This window comes from Anopheles funestus, chromosome 2RL, assembly GCF_943734845.2.
Source record: "Anopheles funestus chromosome 2RL, idAnoFuneDA-416_04, whole genome shotgun sequence".
In the NCBI taxonomy this organism is placed as follows: domain Eukaryota; kingdom Metazoa; phylum Arthropoda; class Insecta; order Diptera; family Culicidae; genus Anopheles; species Anopheles funestus.
This window is the reverse complement of record NC_064598.1, coordinates 36,680,299-36,699,985: the sequence shown is the minus strand read 5'-3', so window position 1 is coordinate 36,699,985 and position 19,687 is coordinate 36,680,299. Positions and strand designations below refer to the sequence as shown.

At 43.2% G+C, this 19,687-nt stretch overlaps 1 protein-coding gene and 1 non-coding gene across 8 annotated transcripts in view; both read right to left on the bottom strand.

Moving 5' to 3' along the window:
* Window positions 1–19,687, bottom strand: part of LOC125764047 (uncharacterized) — a 73,454-nt gene that overhangs the window by 15,180 nt on the left and 38,587 nt on the right. For 4 of the 7 annotated variants that reach the window (XM_049427865.1, XM_049427868.1, XM_049427867.1 and 1 more), the window contains exon 3: window positions 16,565–16,625. The gene's annotated coding sequence lies outside the window, so the exon portion shown is untranslated. Of the gene's footprint in view, window positions 1–6,580; window positions 7,496–16,564; window positions 16,626–19,687 lie in introns of those variants that run through there. The other 3 variants (XM_049427864.1, XM_049427871.1, XM_049427872.1) reach the window with 3 other exon arrangements.
* On the bottom strand, window positions 18,113–18,184 carry Trnat-cgu (transfer RNA threonine (anticodon CGU)). Its single transcript has one exon. It is a non-coding gene; the product is annotated as a tRNA-Thr (tRNA).

The following is a 19,687-nucleotide window of genomic DNA, read 5'->3' as shown; positions in this document are numbered from 1 at the left end:
GAAAATTGGACCAAAAAACTGGGGGGAAATGTTCCAAAATTGGGTATGTGATGGGGATGTGTGTGTGTGTTGGGGGGATTGGAAAAAACGACACTTCCGCACCGGAAGTGTTATTCTGTTGCAAACTTTTACCGGGGACGCGTATCATTGAATTTGTTTTCCTTCATTGTGGTACACGTTTTTTTTTGGGACGTTGGTTTAATGGAAAAAATGCATGCAATGTGCGCATAATTTAACAGAGTACACAATTATTTGGTTGCATGATAATTAGTGTTGGGGGTTTTGCCATACCTTGCTAAAGAATGTTGAATCATATTTCGAAATTCTCTCTCTCTCTCTCTCTCTCTCTCTCTCTCTCTTGTTGGCTTTAAAGAGCTCTAAAGGTTAAGCCGGTCATTTCTAGCCTACTAGAATTATTTTTACCGCGTAGCCGGAGAGTCAGTCCTTGCTACGGGGAACGGTCCGGATGGGATTTGATCTCCGGCCCTGCCGTGTGGACCGGCGCCGTTTATCACATATACCACCGGGCCGCCAATCGAGGTCGCCATTTCGAAGTTAATGAACATATCTCGACATTGGATGGTTAACATGGAAATCATATGTTATTACTTTATTTAAATGAAGTAATTTTGTTATCTTTTTTTATATATAGCTAAAACCACGATATAGTAGAAGGGTAAGATAACATAATGGATAAAATAATGGTCAGGCGTTGTCAAAACCTAAACCAAACTAAATGAAAATATTGCCAAACCAATTAATCTGAAGCATAAAATAATTAATATAAAATATAGTTTTTAAAAAAATAGATAACTTTTGAAGTACTTTTGAAAGCTGAGATACGATCAACTTACGCCAATTTAATATGATTCGCTTGACTAAGACCGTTTCACTTGACGAATATGATCATTATTAGTCGTCTAATGACATTAAATGCAATTAGGTTTTCGGCATTTGCTTGTATCGATTACTATCTAACGAAGCGTAAGAGATAATTTAACCATCAGGAGTTTGTTTAATTTTATTGCCAGTAATTGCCATTGAATCGTTAACAATTAATTGAGGATTAAGTCTTTTAAGCTTCAGACTTGTTACGTTTTATTCGAGTAATTAGAAAAGAATGCAAGAATGGAAAAAGGACACAGATTTTATATTTGTGTTTTGCACGCATCTCGCACGAATACTAGTAAAATGTTGATGCTTTTTAAACTAAATTAAACTGTGGTTGCTGACAACCACGCTGTCAAACTGTTGAAACATTCTTAACCAATCTTAACTAAAAGTGTAAAAGCATTCTAAAGAAACCTGCGAGCCGCAAGAAATGGCTTTCACGCCTTCAATCTTAAACAATACGAAACATCATCAAAAAGGAAGAAATGTCCGCACGGTGTGGTGTGATGAAAAGACCGGCGATGAAAAACATCCAAATTTTCTCCCTAATGAAAGTCTGTCTGTCTCGATGCCAATCTTTAGGACAGTGCGAAATTGAAAGCAAAAGTGCACAAGGTGTGGAATAAGAGTGGTGTAAAGTCAAAAACATCCGAACATCGGTCGGGATAAAGGCGCACGGAACAAGAGAGGGAACATGGAACAAACAGCGACAAGGAAAATGTTCATCATGTGCAGAGCAACAGGGCACGAGGACACGAGGACACGATGATGTGAAGTGGGTGGGTGTGTGTGTGTGTTTTTTTCCCCGTCTACCATTTCTTGTGAGATGAATCGAAGAAGCACTTCCATTGAAATGTTTCTGCCCAAAAAAAAAAAAAAAAACGCGCACGTTTTGTCATTTAACTCTCGCGATGGAGCGACAAGCCCTTTCTAAAAAGAAAGAAGGGAAAAAACACGAGCAAAATGGAGCTCCTTCCCACCCGTTAAGGATCATGGGGTTTTGAGTAATGTGTGGACAAGGGCCGGGTTGAAAAAACAGGGCGGTAAAACTGAAAAGGTAGCAGACGCGAAGCAAAATGGTTGTTCGAAATGGATTTTCGAAATTTGAATATCAAATCAACTGGAAAGAAGTTGGAGATTTAATTAAACACATTTCCACTCCATCGCAAAGTGCTGCTCTCGATTGAGTGTTAAGTCGTTCGTTTGTTTCGCCACCGTTAGCGGAAAGGGAAGTCGAATGACCAAGGAAGAAGAAGAAGAAGAGACAAAAGACGAAAAAACACAGTAAGGAAGAGGACACCAAACGAAGCGGTTTGGCAACCTTGGCGGGTTGTATAGACCGAATCCGTTCGCGGATGGTAGAGACTTCCAGGGGGAGGGGGTGTGTGCGCTATTTCAGTATTCATGTTCCGGAACGGTGAGCCCAGGCTTTGGAAAATTTGAATTGGATTTTTCTTTGCCCTCCCTTTTTTTTGTTTTGTTTCTTCTTGTTCTTGCGTTTTCTTTCCTCTCTTCCTTTGTGATCCCCAATCTTGTATGGTTGTATGGTGGTCCAACATCTTTTCCCTGGGACACCCCCAACTGTCCCAGTGAGTGTGTCTCTGTGATATGTCCTTTGCTGCGACACAGCGTTTCGGTTTTCGACTTCCCAATATTCACCGAACTGGGTCCATACGGTGTGGGTTTTTGCCGACGACTTTCAGGAGCAATTGTGCGCAAATGGGATTTGGTGCACGGCAAAGCTCATTTTATGAACACACAGGCACACCCGCCAACACACATTAAGAAAGGGTACTTCCTGATGGTGAACCCCGTACAAAATTGGCTAGCAACTTTTGCTCGGTTGAAGCTTCCCGTATTTTCCCGACCTGCCCAAGAGACGGTCACATCCTCTTTGCTTGGTGTGCGTTTGTACTCGTGGGTGTGTGTGTGCGCCAAGAGAGATGGATGTTAAGAGACTGTGAAGTAAATTTTTGGGACGTCCACTGTGGGTTAAGTGGGTTGTTTAAGTGCTGCAGAACATCTGTCCCATCGGGACAGTGCTGCTGTAGTGAAGGCAGGGTAGGGCAACCGATCTGTCAGAATCAGTTTCAAATGAAAATGATTGAAGTCCGAAGCTACTGGGCTGGGATTCACTGGGGGGTCTGGAATAGCATTAAGTTGGGTTACATATTTATTGTTAATGGCTCGATAACAGGTTGTTCTTGTTCTGTTAAAGCTGACCCACAATTTGTGTCTGTGTTTCTTCTATAAAAATGGCAACGAAAAGAACACTAGAGTCACGTGGAGATTGTATACTTTTTGGGTCAGTACACAGTACAATAAACGCCTAAAGTTATGCAATTGTAAGTTAAAGCAACTCTAAATTAAAAATTAAGAAGCATCAAAAAGTTAAGAACAGTGCTTTAATGCAAGGGAGCAACATTTTCATTTCGAAACCCATCTGTAGGTCACAAAATAAAAGGAAACAAAAAAGATAAATTGGTAACATAAATGTCCCAACTCGCGGGGTGGGGGTCGAATCTCTTGAGAAAGCGTAAAAGTATTAATATTTTTTACTGTTTTGCATCTTCTCCTGACTTTTGTACACAATTTCCCTGGTGTGTGTGTGTGTGTGCATTTGCTTGCCATGATCATTGTTGCAAATGCAGTTCCGTTTTGCAGGTTGTAAAATTATATGCAATCTAAAGCCAAACCCCGAGCTCAGCAGTGCGAATATATTTAAAAGAAGGAAAAATTCTCACAACTAGGTGGGTGGTTGACTATCTTCCCGACTTTTTCTGACTCAGCACCATTAGGGGATGTTTATCTGCGCAGAAATGGGTAGAACAAAAAAAGATAAATAAAGTTTCAACGAAAGACATTGCACTGGCACCTGGTTTCGCGAAGACCTTTGGCCCACGACTGCATGATTCCGGTATTCCCTCCCGGTTGACCGGAAGCGTGGTCCGTACGGTTTGGAATATATGTACACAAGGAGAAATGCGTTTGTGTATAATTTTTGTTCACCATGCTGAACATCCAAATGAAAGCGTAGCGTTTCTTTCTTTTTTCCCAACCTCATCTGGGTTGGCTGCCAACGTGTACCAAGGCCACTCGTTAGGTTTATCCCTGATCAAATACGGTGGGTGACAACCAGGTTACCGGCTAAGAGAGAAAGCATCGGACATCAGGTGTGCAAAAGTGCAACTCGCAGGGATTTAGTTCGCTTTTTCCAAAGCTTTTCCACGAGATTCCATCTTTCTCTTTCGCTTTGGTGCACTTTAATGGTTACTTTTTGTCTTTTCTTTTCGATTTTGAGAGCTGAATAAAAAAACAAAGAAAGAGCTAAGGTGAAAAGCGTACGTGGGAAGAGATAGAGAGAGAGAGAGAGAAACAGGGTGAAAGTTACAGGTACGCTTAAGATGATTTTTGCAAGCGGACACGAAGAATTGGGTCAACCATGAAAAGTCTTGATTTATTTCACACTTTGCCCTCTTGACAGACGTTTCCTTATATGGCGTTAGTAGACAAACCAGCACTGTGTTCGCTCTCCATCTAGGGCTTAAGAGGGTTGGAAAGCTAAGGTGTTGTTATTATCCGAACCCTACGGGAGAAAAAAAAATGTCTCATACCTACCACACCAGCCGGACTAAAACGCAACCGTCAAAAGGTACCGTTCCTTCCGGCGGTACCAAACAAACGCTCGTGTATAGAACGTACATTAAACAGACATTCCCTTTCTCCAACCAGAATACAACAGTAAAAGCAAACACTGTTTTCCAAACGATTAATAGGCGCTACGATGAAATTGATGACACTAATTTGAGGGACTGTTTAGGGTTGTTTCTTTTTTGTTTTGTTTTGTGTTTTTTTCCTGAACCTTGAACCGCTATATTTTTAATGCGTCGCCTCATTTTTCGCAGGCCCAGGTAAGCTGTGCGCCTTTTGAAAAGTGTCTTATGGGAGAGAGTATGGGAAAACAAATGCTCATTCTTTTCTTACTCGTTTAGTTTTGCGTTTTTGTGGGGCAGTGGTTCTTTAGTAGACAAAATGATAGGCAGATTGTTTGGTGTGGGAATTTTCACAATTTCATGTGTAAGAGTGTAAGAGTATTTATGGTTTGAGAAAAAGATAGAAACAATAAACCTCTAATCTCGATGTTGTAACAGTAATAAGTTAGATATGCCATGCAAATTGCATAATGTAAGGCGTTTTTGACAAAAGAAGATTGTTGTAGTTACTTGGGTAGAAATGAACTTAATCTTGAAACAATGAACTTTAAAAATGAATTTTATAGAACTAGTTGTAATGAATTACTAAAACAGTTGAATACACGCTAGCAAGCAGAACACACGCATTCTTCTAAAGCAATTACGATATCACAACCGGTAAATTCTCTACAAAGTTAATAAAAACGAAACCTCTTTGTGTACCTAGGATTGATAGAAACAATGAACAATAGGGAGGAAAAAATGTATAAAAACTCTTTTGTAACAATTCACAACTCACACATACTTGAGTAACACTGCTCGGGAGTAAAATCACCACAACGGCCTTGATCAAAGTGTCCTATCGCAATAAATTGACAGCGTTAGAGCAGGGCGTAAAGCATTCATCACGCTGACTTCATCGTAAGGCCGTCGCAAGCTTTGTCACAAGTCGCACCATCAATCGAACTTTCTGTGGATTGGTAAAGCTGGTCGGAATAAATTTCCAACCACCCAATTCCGCTTGCACGAGCGAACATTAAACCCCGCAAACGAATCCACTTTTATGGCACGGTACGATTGAAGCAAAGGCCCTAGGAATGAGGGATATCTTGCAACATAATATAAATCGCAAACCGATGGATTTGAACGTGTAACAAGGAGACGAATTCCGATTCCCCCCCCCAAAAGCAGTAAAGCTTGCCTTTTTTATGATTCTTTCCAAGCAGCAGCCATTAATGAAATGATTTTAATCGATTCAGCATCCAATCAATCCCGTGCTTTTGGCTCGATGTGTTTGGAACGACGCAGCTAATGTTTGAGTTCTTCTCACACCAACACACACACACACATACATACACATCTATACGCATAGAATTCCGGTGTGCAGAGCATCAGCACTTTTAGCTATCGGGGTGAAACAAAAACGGATGAATTATCGATTGAGTTTCGCGAGAAAAAGTGAAGAAGCTTCGTTAACTTTTAAGCGAATTCTTCGTGTACGTGATGCCTTTTTTGTGTGTCCTGTGTGTTTCCGTGATGGTCTGGCCTTCGGCTTGTGGTTCGATTATTTTTCTACCGTCGAGATTTCATCCCCTTCGACAGCCCTTCATGAATAATATCGTAGGCACAGTTCGGCCACTCTGTGGACTTTCAGGGCATGTAATGAAATTACACTGAAAAGCTTTTATCGTGTGTATTTGAGTGTGTGCAAGTGGCCTGTAAGACTTGTGCACGAACGAAAGAAACGTGCCAGTGAAGTGCAATGCATACAGAGACCAGTCAAATCAAACAAATTCGCTAAAGAGTATCCAAACCTCCCGGCCGGGGGATTCCTTTTGACACCAGTACCTGCGATCAGAAGGTGAGGTGAGATCTTAAATGCTGTTGATCGGAAAATATCACTTAATGAAAAGAATTCCTTGGACAAACCCTTACTATGATGTGTCGTGCGAATTCCTGGTTAGACTTAAAATAATAATTCGGGACACTAAACTTACACAAAGTTACACCTTTTACACTTGCTGTTAGTCGCATTTCACAACAAATTGAGCAAGATAAAACATTCCTTTTTTATCACCTCAAACTGGCTTAATTCTATTCAAACACCGATTGTGATTCACAAAGCGGAAATGGTTTAGATGAATCGTTTTGGCACAAATAAGCGATTTGAGCTTACAGGTCGATCTTATCACTATGCACGATGGGTTGCTTATCGCTGATAAGTTCTTCAACCCTTTCTTATCACTTATCAGCCCCCAAAAAGTACGACCGAGCGAAATAAACGATTGGATTTAAATAACTTCCCCGGTAAAAAAAACCCGTTGCGTCGCGGACATTTGACGTACTTTGTTTGCACTAATGAACGTTTTCAGAACAAATCTTTCACAAAACTTTCACTCTCGGTCCGTGCTTGGTTGACGAAGCGACTTTACGAATGCGAAATTTGAAGCGTTAATTCGACCGTTACCAATCCGTCTACTTGCTATCTCTGCTATCGCTCCGGTTAGCTTAATGCACGACGAGATGCTACTGGGAAGCAGTAGTAGATGTAGTTCGTACCGTTCTTAGCCAAAACCTTTCGCATCTTCCCGGCAAACCCCGTTTTGGCCGAATGTCGCGCTCGCACTATCTCCCTTGCGCGTGGCCAGAATCACAACGGGCCGACGTGTTTATCATCAAGAAAAACCCGCGTACACTACTACGTCCCGCGTGGCACTGTTACCGTCCGTGAGTCCGTAGGGCAGCGATTTAATAATGTAATGTAATGGTTTGTTTGGGTAGGCTAGCAGTGTTCGTTCGTCCGTGCTTACGGCTCGCTTATCGCGGCGCGAGTTGTTTCGGTCCCGGGTTTTTGCTTCGCTTCCGAACAACACGAACACGGCGCCTGGGCAAGGGTGGATTCTATCAAACATTCATCACACAGTTTGCACGCCGTGTTTTTTTTGTAGTTTCCAGAAAAAAACAACAAATTGTTAACAAGCAAAAAGTTTATCCAAATATTTGATTTTGGTCCTTTTTGGTGTGACGCGCGCCGGCTGACGTGCGAATGATGCGGAGTGTAAATTTAATTCGGAACTCGGAAATGAAATGAGCGCAATTAGCCACGCAAATAGTAAAGCTACCAAAACTTGTAACACAAAATAAAACACGACAACTTCAATTAAAATGTACGGAACTAACACTTTGAGTAGGAAACTTTGAGTGTGACAGCTTCGGAAGCAAACCCTGCAGTACCTAGTACGTACATGCAGCTGATAAGGCACACTGATAGCCGTTGCGATATCTCGTCTTGTTCTGTGTGCCTGCGCGCGAGAATTATATTAGTTTTCATTGGGTCGTTTAGTTTGGTTCGGGTCGGCTGTCGGCGGTACTGCCGACCACGTCCAGCTGGTGGCTACGTTGCGGTGGGTCATGGACGAGAGACGTTCAATGGATGATTGTTTCTTCTCGTTCTTCATCTCAGAACATACGAGCACACACATGTGTGGGGAGAAGCCGCGCATCACGTACAGTGCCACCGTTTGTTGGACCAACAGACTGATATCTGTACCGGAGCTGTGCCGAAGTAGCCAGAGACAGGAAGTTGTCTGTACCGAATGGGATCGTTTCGGACGTTGTGGAAGCGGGTTTGGAATGAAGAGTGGGAATTATGCTTTATTGAATAATTATGCTGCTTGTTTGCTGTTTGAAAAGGGGTTTGTACGTGTGTCTGTGTGTGTGTCCCCGACCAGTATACCGACCTCCGGCACCCGGGAGTTGGAAAGTTTGATCCGACCGATGGCGATGCACCTCACACAGACCCCAGGATTAGCACCTGTTGCCGAACAGGCTAGCCGGTAGTGGCAAGCCGGTCAATGTTTCCCACACCTGGAGGTGCAGTGTGGCGAAATCATTCAATTATAATGCTGTTGCTGTTGCTCTAGGGCCAGTGAGAAGGTGTGCAAAATACAGAGGGGAAAAACACCGTGCAATACGCGAGCCACACATTTGCTTGCCAGGTGACGGATGGAATGTGAATGGAATTTACTAGTGGAACAGGCTGACAGGACAAAACTTTTAATAATGGCATCGTATTTAAAACGCAAGCACCGGTTGCACAAGCGAAACAAACATTTATCAATGACTAAAAGGGAAAAGTAGAGTAGAAGTAGTAGAAGCGAACAGGGATTAACACTCCAATCATCACAAAGGGTAACGCAAATCATGCTATTGGCATTACTATTTAGTTAGCTTATGATGTGTTCCACTCGCAAAATGAACTGTCCCCTCCAAAGTTCCCTCCGTAGTTTACAATCTTTTTAAAAATGCATAAAGCTCCGTCATCACCGATTTTGTTATGCTGGAAATCAATCCCCAATTTCAGGATACACTACCCCCCGCTAAAGCGGAGAAACGAACCAACACAAGATAATTTAAAATTGATGGTCATTCGGAAAAGGGTTTTTTTGTGGTTTGGGGCTCTACTGTGGCCACTGTTATTGCTCAATAAATTATGCGGTTTCCCTATAAACGTGCGATGTACAAGCCGCAAACGACAGTGTACGGTTTTGCCTTTTTACGGTAGTCAATCAGTACCAGTTCCCGTGCACCACGGACCATCATTCGCGTGTTGCATTGTTAGTACATTTTATATATTGGTGGCAGTAGTAGTCACCGAACTGGGTGGGTTGCACAGAAACAAAAAAAAACAAGCTAGAACCATTACTTATCTGTAGGGATAAGGTACTCCCTGGGGCGGGTATTGGAGGGCAGCTTCAATCGGTTCCAATCGCTTTCAAGCTTCACTTAAGCGAAGATGGCAGGATCAGTGGTACGGATTGAAGCGATTCTCGGATGCCTTGTCCCGGTTACCATGGGCAGCGAGGGTGACATTTGGTGTGACGGCACAAAATCGCTATTGTTTGAGCGAAATTGAGCGCGACATCTGCCAGAACATAAAAATTAATCATATAGATGTGCAGGCTGCGATAACAGTTTTATGCTGCGTAGCGACCAAACGGCCGACGTCGGTGTACGAATCGGTATCGGGATGTCAGAACGTGTGTCACGAATGGACAACAATGGAGTGGATTGCTACTTGGCGTGCGTTTTTGAAGCGCACGACTGTTTACTGTGGTTGGAGAAGGTTGAACGTACCCCGATGTCTTCCCGGCCGGTGTTAATTTTGGAAACCTGAAAGCATTGTAACTCCCATCTCCGGGAGAACAGGCGACAGGGGGTCAGTACATACATGTGGTAGAATACCCGGGAAATGGTGTGAAAGGAAAATCGTCGCCCAGGGTCCCATTGTACGTGGCCGTGGGCTGGTTGCAGTGAAAAACAATTAAGTACGAAGTAATCTGCATGTTGGATCGCTTCGTTGTCCCTATTTCACGATAGTCGTGTACTGGCTGACAACCACATTACCGACGGGGTCATAATGCCACTACAACCGTGCGATGATGATGATGATGATAGTGATGAGGACAACAGGATGGTACTCCACACGGACAAACAGGACGGGAACTGCAAATGCAAAACGGGTAAGCCGTTTTATTGCAAAATACCCCGAATGTCTGAAAACCGTTTGGCGCGGGGGGGCTCACAAAACTTAATTGACTGCGTTTGCTAACCGACGGGCCACGGTAGAACGGGTAGTGTAGTTCGCGTGTATTTCTCACTCGCTACTGCTGTCAGCATACCAAAACTGTGACGGTTTTGCTTAGGCATTGGCTACAGTCGAGAGCTACGGGACAACCCCCCCCCCCCTGATGGAAAGAAGCAGTTTAAAACAGCTTAATCATCCCCGCGAGGGCTATCCGTGTGCGCGTGCCGAAGAAGCTGTGCCTTCTGGACCGCGGGCCTTACGGAAGGATTCGTATAAATATTCATTACACATTCAGCATGCTTTCCCGGGGCGTGTGATGTTCGCTGCTGCTGTATGGCAAATGGTACCGGCCATAAAGTGAAAGAGAGATGTTAAGCAGGAAATCGCTTCGTTGCTGTTGTTTCCGCAGCTAACAAACAACATAAAAAGGGGGGGAGAGAACCTCCATTCACAGATTTTCCGTTGTCGTGTGGGAGGCGAACCCGGGTACGATGTTGGGTGGTGATCTGTTTAAAGCTTTCTCTAGTTGCCATACGGCTAATGTGATACGTTTTTGTGTGTGATACACTCCACTACCGCACCACAGAGGACTGACAGCTTTATGGGGAGCTTTACGCACGATACTCCAGAGTGTTGTCAAAGAAGAACACGTACGTCGGTATGAAAAGCTTAAACATGGTTCATTTCTATCTCTCTAATTAACGATATCATGTTTCTTAACCGTGGGCCAACCAATTTTTCATTCGAAAGGGGTAAAAATTCTGTTTTGTTAGAAGGATTGTCCCCGAAAGTAGGCCAACTTTAGTCGAGCGATTTTGTGTCCCTGTACCTGGGGTGTGCGGAAGCTGCTTTCAATCATAATGCGAAAGTCGTGACATTTGTCCGCCTTCTAACATGGTGTTGTCCCCAACCAAACCGAGAATGGATGATTGTGACGATTTTCTCTGCTTTTGTGGGTGTGCGACATCCCAGAGGGGGGAACAGGATGGGAATCATTGCAACTCACCCAACCAGGTATGCGATGTATTCAGCTGCCATGGGCAAAAAAGCTGCACCCAACGTGTACCATTCATATGCAAGTCATTCATTTGGGCAATCAAGGATCGGATTCGATACGCCCCCTTTTTATCCCCCGATGGAATATGTTGCATCCACGTGGATATGCAACACCCGGGAAGGAACCAAAAAAAAAACTCCGTACGAAATAAAGCGCCTGTATCTAGGCAATGCACGCGCTGCCAACTGTCATAAAGAAGGATGAAGCCACAAACGAGCGAACCAGAGAACGGAGAGAAGGATTGAGTGAAAGCACAGAAGAAAAAAAAAACAGAAAACAGTTTCATTCGCTTTTCTTTCCATTTCTCGTAAGAGCATTTTGCTTTTGTAACAGTGTTTTTTTTCTCTTCTATCCGTTTCTACTGTTGCCACCCTCTCGTAGTACAAAGAAAATAGGGGAGCTTTATTTTCAGTGCAACCCGTGTGCTTGGCAAAGCATGGCAACACTATCAAACTGGGGTACCACTACCGTTACCCAATGCGAGCGCATTTAGATTGCTGTGTTGTATGCTGCAGTGTATAGTGTCTCCCTCACTAACCCTCTTTGGTAACGCAAAACCCCTCACGGTACTATTGTTTTCGCGCAGAACAATCGGGCCAAACGGGATGAATACGGTTATGTAAATTTCATGGCATAAGATTTTCCCTTTTGTTTCCGTGCAGCTTTTCTCAACGGGAAGGAGGGGGGAGATAGAGGAGTGGGAAGGTAACGGTTGTGATAATGCCGTGGCCAACCCGGCGGGGTTACGTTACGCGGGGAAATAAAAGTTAACGGCTGCGAAATGGAAAAAGGTTAGTTGATTTGGATACGGTAGTGTTCCTGTATCGCGTGAGGATAATGCTTACCTCACGTCGCTTTTTGCCACGCCAAAATCATCGCCGTCGTCGTCGGTCGTCATCGTGCCTTTGATATTCACTCGATGCCAAAGCCCATCGTGAGTGATAATGGTGACAAGCAGGAAGAACCCGTTCCCGTTTTTCAGTTGGCAGTAGAGGGGCCGGTTTTGCAGCAAAGCTGAAGCCAGTTGTTGCGCCTTGACATAGTATTCACGATGAAAAGGAGAAAAAAAACCCTCTCACGTGAAACCGTGAAACTAAAACCACTGGTCGTAGGTTAGCAACATGGCGGCAACCAGGGCACTCAATGAAAGGTAGTGCTAGAAAATGTCTTCTTTTGTGGTAGAGAGTACATTTCAAAAAAAAACCGAGAATAAACTCCCGGAAACAAAATGAGGTTTTGCCTTGACTCTTTTTGTCCATTATTATACAGCCCGGATTGTGCTGACGGTGAAGATAATATTGACAACGGGAGGTTTCATTCAACGGCTATAAACGGGGTAGGTCAGATTGAATTCCTAACCCTTGCCATCAACGCTTTTGCTACTATATATATATTGACAAAGGCATTGGAAAACTGCAATGGAATTATAATTCGATTATTAACGTAAAAGGCTGCAGAATATAGCAAGCAAAAGCTGTGTGACTCTTCTTATAAATGTTCCACTTCCCAAGCCATTGGAGGCTTGCCTTGTCCCCTTTATAAAACCTTTCAAGTTTCGATCGTTGGACATTTTATCCTCGGATCGATCGGAGTTTTGAAGTCTTCCGGCCTCTACCGGAGACAGTAATGCTTCGCAAATGCACCGATACGGAAATGGGATAGAATGTGCTTTGAAATGTAATCTCGAATCCTACCGTCGATGCGGCAATGTTGCGCAAAAAAACGGGAAGGTATACATGTGGCTCCCCCTTTTTTATCGGGTTATGTGGTTTCGTAGCGGGTAGGATGTAGAACGGAATGAACTTGGAACGGGGGTGTCTTTCAACATTTTATCAGCTTTTTCAAACATTGCAACAATATATAGATGCACATCTTGATAATGATCGGCATCGGAATGCATGTGCGTACCAGAAGCATAACATGATTACAGTGTTGCAGTTGCGCCTGCTCGTTATTTTTGCTAGTATGTTGTCTATTGCTAACCAAGATGTACCAACCAAGTTGATTAGTGGTTAGGAGGTATCTTTCCTTGAACTTTCCTTGGTTGAAGATGCAGCGTACATGCATGCGTCAATCATGCGTACGTGCATTGATGGGATTGTTGTGTTCTGATTAAAAATCAAACGGTTGCTGAAGACACTTTGAGAAAGAATTTTTTTTGTTCGTAAGCTTCCGAATAAATTTACTTCCATTTGCCACAAATGACAAGGAATGTTTTAGTGTTAATGAAACTTAATGAATTAAAGAGTTTGTTTGACAGCCTGAAAGTATGCAAACCGTTATACAAAACGAATGAAAATATGCCTTTAGTATAAATTATTTCTTTTTTTAGTTTCAAAGGTTGTAATAAAAACGACTAAAAACGAGTTTAAGCTTGCGAGAGTTATGGAAAATTGATTTAATATTTAAACCCTATTTACGAGTAACACCCTGTTTTTAATGTTTTTTTTTATAAACTAGTTCTAGTTCCTTCACAACACAAAACAGTAAGTGATGGTAGATGTTTATGTTGCTAATCATATATTGCTAGATGCAGATGCTAATCATATATTCTTTACCAAATGTGGCAACTCTTTCCTACATCTGTCTCTCCCTGGAAAATGTCTACCCATCGTCCACAGAACGTGTGTTAAACGGATCGCTTTTCTGCTAATAATGGGCACGGCAATTTCCTTTGCTAGTAAAACTTCTCCACTGGATGCTGGATGGATAACGAGATAGAAAAAAAAGAAAGGAATAAACTGGCACAGTGGATACAAAAATCCGTCATTAAGCAATTGGCATCGAGCGCAAAGCGGAAGGAACATCCGTGTTGGCACCACCACTTGGGACCTTGGGAATGGGGAAGTAACAAATCGCTAATCCTATTAGGCGAAGTAAATGAATGAAAATAAGATAAAAGCCTTAGCGTAACACAGTATATTATGCTGTCTGATCGCATGTATGCGGGCGTTTGTGTGTGTGTGTGTGTGTGTGTGTGTGTTGCAGGATCGAATCGCAAACGAGAAAAAGTACACGAGGCACAGCCAGACACACGGACGACATACTACTTGGAATTGGAAAGCGAAACAGTTGGTTGTGCGGGAAAATTCAATTCCGTTTTTCATCGAACGCTTCAGCTGGGGTTTTTCGTCGATAGTCGTCTGCAAGCACAAGCGAGATGGATGACGTGTAAGAGGGAAGCCAACAAAAAAAACCAGAACTTCATAGGCAATGGTTTCTTGCCTAGTAAGGACTAGGAAGGAAATATCCATCTCTGACACGATTCGAACACGATTTTTAATCCATTGCACATACCCTCCCTATTGGGACGATGCGAACTTCGGTCTGGCTGCTCATTTAGCTGTTGGAAAATCGTTCTTTTCTCTTTTTTTTCAACACTTTGCGGAACGTTGCGGGAGAGGGGTTGACTCCTTCCATTGGAAACATTCCAGTCCTGGACGACCTTTTTCATCGTTTCTCGCTGTAGAACACCCTCCCTACTTATGAACGTGTGCACACGGTTCGGTTGCATTGCTTGGCGAGAACATAATGGACCAGAAAATGACTGTGATTTGCTATAATTGATTTCGATAATTTTCCTATTTCCAATCCTTAAGGACGCAGCGAGCACCGTAGTCCGTAATGCAAGCGTGTGCTGAGCTAATGGAATCGAGAGGCGATAAATCGTACCGAATAGGGTGTGTGATTAAAATTTAATTTCAATGTGCAATTTTTTTTTCACTTTCCTTTTTTTTGCAACGCTTTACAACAGTTGGGGGTTGTGTTGGAAAATGTGCTGCCGACGCATCGTGATGTAAAAATTTAACTTACGCCTTCTCCATAGCGGGTGCAAGCATACGAGAAGCTTGCCACTCACTCCCTGGAAAGCCCTGTTGAATTTTGGATAAATATTGAATGTTTAGGAAAAGTCCTGACGGTGGCAGAACGTTTCTCTGCATTTGTGGGAGGAAAGGTAAGCTACGGCTACAGTATTCCTTCCTGCTACAAAATGCCCAGCAGTACAGTGTTTTTGGGATGGACACAAATATTTGCTTTAGAATGGTGTAGAAAGGGTGGAGAGTGTTAGCTTTTTCCCTTTTCGGATTGGAATGTTTTCTTAATGGCCCGAGGGGTACCTTCTTGCTTGAAGTTATTTCATGCCCCTGTTTCGATTTGATTGAAGCAGATTGGGTAATGCTTGGAAAATTGTTTGCCGGAATGGAAGTCAATTGGATTGTATTATTTTTTGTTTGTTAGAGATTTTATTGTCTTGTAAACAACGTTACTTGCAACTTGATTGATGGAGTTATATACCTTTCAAAATTTGTTTGTTCCAAAGTTAGAAGAATTAGCTAGAAACTGAAAATGAGCTATTGGCCCGTAATTTCCAATTTTTAGCAATTCTTGGGGTAAGACGGCCAAGAGCAGTAGCTCTTGGTGTATCTTAAAGCCTCTTTTGGAGTTGACCAAGCTTGTAAGAATGACCATGATCAACGTCTTATGTCAGGAAAAAATAGACGAGCATCTCTACAAGTTTTTTGTTGTATCCAAAAGTTTACTCTAAGTAGATGATCTTGCCTATCTTGGCTTCGACCTTTGAGGATCACCTATATAAATCGGTCATCGATATAAGCTGAATACATCAACAAAATGACAGAATAATACAACCATTTACGTAGACAGCACTGCCAGAAAATCAGATTTAAAAAGTATCCACTAGAGTAGGAATCTGCTCTCATCAGCTTTTGCAAGTCAGGACAATGTATACACTATAAAGATTGTGGTTGTGGTTGACTTCAGGTAAATCGTCCTGACAGGAGTCGACATTGTCTATTTCGTACGCAACACTACTTAAACAACTTACCAACAATGTTCTATTGTTCCGAGCATAATCGAAATTAAATCAATCGAAATGCTCTTAAAATCTGCTCATAGGCAGTCCAAATGTGCCTATGACAGGAGAACCATCCCGCACGCACCCACACAAACAAGCTTTCGTGTGTATGTGTGCGAGTGGGGATAGTTTTTGCATAAATAATGTGTATCCTTAACTTTCCTCCAAACAAAGTACCACTTTCAACCGAGACGATAATTCCCTGGATTTGCTGAACCAGGGATTATGCACAAGGATGCGACCGTCTGGATGGGACAGGTTCCCGATGCACGCATGTATCATCGTTACCTCGGGATCAACAGCAGCATTATTGTGTAGATGCAGTGGCCGGTAGGATGAGGTTTTGAAGGAATGGAAAGGGTAGGAGGAGGATTTATTTATGAATCTCTCGGCCGACTGCATCCGGGAGCCACCCGGGCTGCAACCCGGACACTAACCGCAGAAACACGAGAGCAACCTACCTTTTGCCTGCTGCCTGGGTATATACACCCTGGTGGACGTGTCTCCGCTGTGTGACCGTATCTGCAATGAAACGAAAAATAATGCCCCCTGTTAGAATCGACTGCAGCAATCCATTGGTTGATTATCTGCCGGCTGCCCTCTAAAGCTTGACCTAGTTTTTGGGGCCACCGGCGCAGTACGCTTCGTTCGCATCTTGCTGGCAACCAGTGAGCCGGAACTTTGACGTAGGGATTATGGGCCGTATCCGTCCGGCCGACGGTTTCCAGCGTGGTGCTTAAAGTCACAGGCAACGTTCACCCCCCAGGGGCGGGATGGTGGGGAAGTGTGGATGATTGCGGGTCAAGCGTAAAGCCAGTGAAGAGCGCTCACTTATCCAGCGATTAATTTTTAGCACACATAAAACTAACGATTCCCCAGGTTTTGCAAACTCCGGTAGGATGCACATGGAAAGGGGGCCATCACCGGGGTGGATGGACTAATCCTGTTCCCAAAAACCCGATCAAAAGGCACGAACAAATACGGCTCTAATACGCCAGGCTTGGGACAGCATAGAACCGGAGCGATTCTAATTGTTGGACGCATTTCAACGAATCCGCGCGCGATAGCATCGAATCCAAATCCCCTTTTTGCCAATAATGTGTGCATATAATGCCCCCGCTCATTTATATGCAAAAGACAGTAATGAGCTTTGTTTTGCTACATGTTGTTCATCACACGGCTGACCCTCTGTTTCTAGTCCCTGTGTACCAACCCGCCCGGTACACTAATAATGATGATGGCAAAGTGATGCGAATCAATCCATTTGGCAAAATTCAAAATTACCACCTCCGTACCGAGGTTTAATGAGTGTCGAATGGGGTTTATAATGGGGAAAGTGGGGAGAGATAGAGATGGTAAAAAAAAACTGGGGGTCGCACAATAATTAGATTGTGTGCGGTTGTGCAAACAGAGTGCGCGATGCAATTAATCTGTAGCGTAAACAGAAGCTTTGGAATAGTTTTCAATTAACACTATTATTATTAACGATGCTGCAGGATGGAGAAGGGTGTTTTTGCACAACCCATATCGATATGGTTTTGCGGTGTTTGGCTTTTTAATTATAAACCGTCCCCGGCGCTTTTTTGGGGGGGGAAAAAGCCTAACCCAACGTGATACGTTTGTAACACATTTTTAATCGCATTTAGAATGATTTGTGCGACAGGTGGTGCAGCGGTACAATGAAGCGTATGGTGGTACGGTTTGGTTTTGGTTGTGATTCGCTAGCAAATTAATTAAACCGCATCTCTCACGCAAAAAAAAAACGACGGCATAATGTTTCATTACAAATTGTTATTTTGTATCGAAGGGTGTATGTGTTTAAAAAAATTAATAAAAAACGTAATTAATTTAAATGATATTCATCAAATATAGTAACCGCGTAAAAATGTAACGAGAGCGTGAGAAAGAGAGCTTAAAAACCACATAACACTCATGAATTTCCCATACAATTAAAGAAAATAAGTGCGAATCTGCGCACACACTCCCCCTCTCTATCAAAAACCAACTTCTGCCTCCTGTGAGGATTGAACTCACGACCGCTGGTTTACGAGACCAGCGCTCTACCACTGAGCTAAAGAGGCACGCGTATTAGTGCGTGTGCGGCTACGCTTTTGATAAGCTTATGTTCGCGTCGGCTTTATGTTAACGGGTCTTGTTCGACATCTATTACGCGGGATGATGCGTACGTCATTAAGCTAGCTCGAAAACACTTACACAAGGAAACGAGCGGTGTATATAAAATTGATTGAAGATAACATGGAACTACTAAAATCCATGTCTTCACCCGAAAGTGATCGATGATCGGTGTTCGATAACAATGGTTCTTATGTTTTATGTACGAATTGTACGCGCGTGTGTGCGTGTGTGTCTGCAGCTTTTGCGGTAATCACTTACCCAATGCACTCAGTCATTTGACCACTAAACCACTCGCTCTCTAGGCTCACTCCCATTAATAATGATGATGTCGATTGAAGCCAACGGCTTGACCTCATCAGTCGAGTCCTATTCCGATGTACGGCTCGATGTTGCGTATGCACATGGGCTCTGGCAAGGTGCAGGCTCTGAGCGAACATGTGCACCACAATGGTTTTCATTTAACTCGGTGGTTTTGGGTGCGGTGTTGATGATGCTGATACGACTCCAACTGATGAAGTGCCATCAATCCACACAGACACTTCACGCAGTAGTGCCCCCGGTGTGGAACGATGGAATTCGTTCACTGCAGACAATTAGGTTTGTGGTTGCACTTGATTACTATAGAGCGGTAGCGTACGTCGGATACGCGCTTGCCACCGGGCTGAAATGGTACCAATCGAAACCTAAGATTCCCATTACCATCGGGGGCATATTAGTCGCTTCAGCCATCAGTCGTCGGTTTGGTTGACATTTTGATTCCGCCCTGTCAGTTAGTGCAGTGCGCTCTGTCAATTTTCCCGTTCGGTATGCAGCAGCCAGAGTATCAGTTATGCAAACAAACACGACACTTAAACGCTCTAATCGAAATGGTTGAATTTAACCGTATTAGAACACAACGGTGTTACGGGTTAATTTTCCGAAAAAATGGTACACAAATTTAGTTTAGCAAAGTGCCATAAAAGCAAAGAACCAAAGCAACCAAACGAAAAAAAAATCAACCAGTGTAATGAAACGGTGTCCCTAAAGTCACAAACTCGGAAGACAAAAGTCATCGTTCCGGGTGCGTGTGAAGCGAACGTGAAACTTTTGCCACCTAAAACTGCCTTAACATATGCTGCACAGGGCGCAATGATGGTGCTTCAGGAAAACCCTCACTTTTGACCTTCCACACACATGATCTCTTTCCACACAGAAATACGCATTTTATTAATTTTGTTTTCACGTGTTTTTTTTTTCGTTGTACTCTTTCCAATCCCGCACACTATGCGAAGGAAGTTTTTTGTTTGCCGTTTGCGAAACCGATTCCAAGCTTCTTGTGTTTGCTTTTTTTTCAGCGTTTTTGTGGTCGCTATGTGTATGAAAACAGAAAGAGATGAGCAAAAACGCAAAAAAAAACATTAGTACCAAAACCACCAGCCCATCGATGTGTCTAAGCGCGGTGGAACATG